This window comes from Eleutherodactylus coqui, chromosome 5, assembly GCF_035609145.1.
Source record: "Eleutherodactylus coqui strain aEleCoq1 chromosome 5, aEleCoq1.hap1, whole genome shotgun sequence".
Taxonomy (NCBI): domain Eukaryota; kingdom Metazoa; phylum Chordata; class Amphibia; order Anura; family Eleutherodactylidae; genus Eleutherodactylus; species Eleutherodactylus coqui.
Window position 1 is genome coordinate 35205662 of NC_089841.1, and position 4025 is coordinate 35209686.

The window sequence follows — 4025 nt, forward strand, 5'->3', positions numbered from 1 at the left end:
TTCCAGGACCTGTGATGATGTCACTGTCATGTGATCACATGTGTGGGAGGAGTCAGGTGTCACATGACCAGGGGGTGATTTGCTATGCTGGCTGTGATCTCTGCTGGGTGAGCTGAAGGGATGTGTGGGGTCAGGATGGATATAGCAGAGCCGTGTGTGTGTGATGTACATGCAGCAGAGCTGCACCACTTGGACACGGCAGAAAGGGGGCGCTATCACCGGCTGCACAAGATCCCTGAGGAGGAAGATGGTCAATAATCCCTGAATGACTGCAAACCCCCTGCAGCAAGATCTGGTGGCCGCAGCACTGAGGGGCCCATCTGCTCTGTTAGGTGCGGACTGAACACTGAAGGTCTTCTACCTTGAACCCCAAGATGTCACCCGAAGCACAAGACAAGTCACCCCAATATGGCCAAAACCAGATAGATAAGCCACAGGAGAGAACGTCATGTCTGCTGTGAGGAGGCTGAAGCACGGGAGGCATCGGACCCTCCAACAGGACAGCAATCCCCAGCAGACCTCAGAGCCCCCCAAGGCTCGGTGCCAGAAGACGTCCTGGAGGTTCTGGAGATCTTATAACCCTGGAAGAGATGAGACTAATCGGAGCAGAAGTAGAGCTGCCAGCAGGAGGCGGAGAGAACCCCGAGGGGGCTTGTGTTACCCAAACCAGACTGATGCTACCCTTAATTCAGGATTAAATAAAAGCCAAAGGTCCATCTGGTGCCGACCGACATATAAGGCCTCTTTACACATAACAATTATCGCTCAAAATTAGTTCAGTCGAATTAGCGAATTCGAGCAATAATTGTTCAGTGTGAATGCGGGGTAAAAAAAAATTGCTACCTTGTTCACATTTTTTTAAGTTTATTTTTCTGTCAACTTTAAAAAAACCTCATTAGTAGAGATGAGCGAGTACCAAAGGTGCTCGTTACTCAAGACAAATTTTTCGTAATGCTTGAGAGCTCATTTCGAGTAACGAACCCTATTGAAGTAAATGGGAGACTCAAGCATTTTTGAAGGTAGCCCATGCTCTGCATAGGGGAGGTTGTGTGAATCACCTGAAAACATCAAAAAGTCACGGAAACACCACAGAAACAGATAAGGGATGGCAGGGGCAGCATCTAAGGCTCCCGGGTCGCACTAATAAGCCAAATTGGGGGCAAGAGCCTGGCGTCACCCCCCTAACAATTTACTTGGGGCCGACCATAAGCAGCAAGGCACACGCGCTGGCACATCTTAGCTAAGCACCACACTAGGTGCAATGAAGGCCAATCACCGCCTGCAGATGACACCGCTGCCTCTTCTCCTGGGTTACATACTGGCATTGCTGTCCAAGTCTCCGCACGAGCCTGCGTCCACAGTGCACACAAAAATTTCCCTGCGCAGCGTTCAGCTGCCCTCATACCACACGCTGGCTTGATAGCCACACCACCCTCATGTCTATTTATAAGTGCATCTTGGATGGGGAGGAACTATAGACACCCACTGCAGAGGGTTGGCAGGGCCTGGCAGCGACCCTCTTCGAAAGTGTGGGTGATAGCCCACAATGCTAATGAGAAATGATGATAGATTGACGTACGATCATCATTCCAATCCTGTGCCACATCCGTCACAAAATTGTCAGGAGCCACAAACATTGGCATAAAGGGGACTCAGATGCCAGCACTTCTACACATCTCCACAATGCAGCAGCGCATACTAACACCAAAGATTGGTTTGAAGCAGGAGTTGTCGCAAAAGTAGCTACCACAGGAATACAGTGATCCTGTGAACGTCTCATTAAATCAGTTACGGTTGCTTTCATCGCTCCAAAGACTGGATGTACCATGAAGAAGTTCCACAGGCCAAACCTGGCACAATTGCATTCCCTTCCCCCCCAGGACCTCGGCCTCTGCCCACACCCTCAACAATCGTGGGCATAAAGTGGACTCGGATGCTAGTACTGCTGTGAACGTCTCATTAATTCAGTTACGCTTCTTCGGATTGGTCCAAATCAATGTCTCAGATAACTGTGGTAACACAAGAGAAAATACATGTCAACCCGCGCTGATCCCGAGACCCCAAGCAGGAGAGGGAGGTGGCATAATAAGCCCAAGAAACCGTGACCGAGGCAGGACCCACCATCCTATGTGTGGGAAGTACATGAGGGGCCCCAGGGTCAGGCTCGGTCCCAGCCCCTACCTTGTATGACCCAGCTGCACACCACGATGGGAAAGCCGACTGCACCCTACCCAAGTGATTCAGTGTATTTGTACCAGACAGCTGAACACCGCTATGGAAAACCTTTGTGCACCCACAGCATAGGCAAGCACATGAAACCCAAGGCCAGTATTAAACATGAAGAAATGAGAGTGCCCAAACATGGCAGAGCTCCACCCCGCCCAGGACCTCGGCCTCTGCCCACACTTCTGCCCAATTCATTCTGTTTATCTGCCAGACAGCTGAACACCGCAATGGAAAAGCCGAACCCCTGAAACATTTATATAGCAAGAGTACAGGCGAACTCCTCAAACATTTCTGTAGCAAGTGTATCGGCGAACCCCTGAAAAATTTCTGTACCTACAGTATAGGCGAACCCCTCAAACCTTTATGTAGCAAGGGTATAGGTGAACCCCTGAAACATTTCTGTACCAAGAGAATAGGCAAACCCCTGAAACATTGGTGTACCAAAAGTATAGGCGAACCCCTGAAACATTTGTGTACCACGAGTATAGGCGAACCCCTGAAACATTTCTGTAGCAAGTGTATAGGCGAACCCCTCAAACATTTCTGTAGCAAGCGTATAGGCGAAACCCTGAAACCTTTCTGTAGCAATACTATAGGCGAACCCCTGAAACATTTCTGTAGCAAGAGTATAGGCGAAACCCTGAAACCTTGCTGTAGCAAGTGTAATGGTGAACCCCTGAAACATTTCTGTAGCAAGAGTATAGGCGAACTCCTCAAACATTTCTGTAGCAAGTGTATCGGCGAACCCCTTAAACATTTCTATACCCACAGTATAGGCGAACCTCTCAAACCTTTATGTAGCAAGTGTACAGGCGAACCCCTGAAACATTTGTGCACCAAGAGTATGGGCGAACCCCTGAAACATTGGTGTACCAAGAGTATAGGCGAAACCCTGAAACATTTGTGTACCAAGAGTATAGGCGAACCCCTAAAACATTGGTGTACCAAGATTATAGGCGAACCCCTAAAAAATTTGTGTACCAAGAGTATAGGTGAACCCCTGAAACATTGGTGTACCAAGAGTATAGGCGAACCCCTGAAACATTTGTGTACCAAGAGTATAGGCGAACCCCTAAAACATTGGTGTACCAAGATTATAGGCGAACCCCTAAAAAATTTGTGTACCAAGAGTATAGGTGAACCCCTGAAACATTGGTGTACCAAGAATATAGGCGAACCCCCTGAAACATTGGTGTACCAAGAGTATAGTCGAACCCTTGAAACATTGGTGTACCAAGAGTATAGGCGAACCCCTGAAACATTTCTGTAGCAAGAGTATAGGCGAAACCCTGAAACATTTCTGTACCAAGAGTATAGGCGAACCGCTGAAACATTTCTGTAGGAAGCGTATGGGCAAACCCCCCAAACATTTCTGTAGCAAGAGTATAGGCGAAACCCTGAAACCTTTCTGTAGCAATAGTATAGGCGAACCCCTGAAACATTTCTGTAGCAAGAGTATAGGCGAAACCCTGAAACCTTGCTGTAGCAAGTGTAAAGGCGAACCCCTGAAACATTTCTGTAGCAAGAGTATAGGCGAACTCCTCAAACATTTCTGTAGCAAGTGTATCGGCGAACCACTGAAAGATTTCTGTAGCCACAGTATAGGCGAACCCCTCAAACCTTTATGTAGCAAGCGTATAGGTGAACCCCTGAAACATTTGTGTACCAAAAGTATAGGCGAACCCCTGAAACATTGGTGTACCAAGAGTATAGGCAAACCCCTGAAACATTGGTGTACCAAGAGTATAGGCAAACCCCTGAAACAAATTGTGTACCAAGAGTATAGGCGAACACCTGAA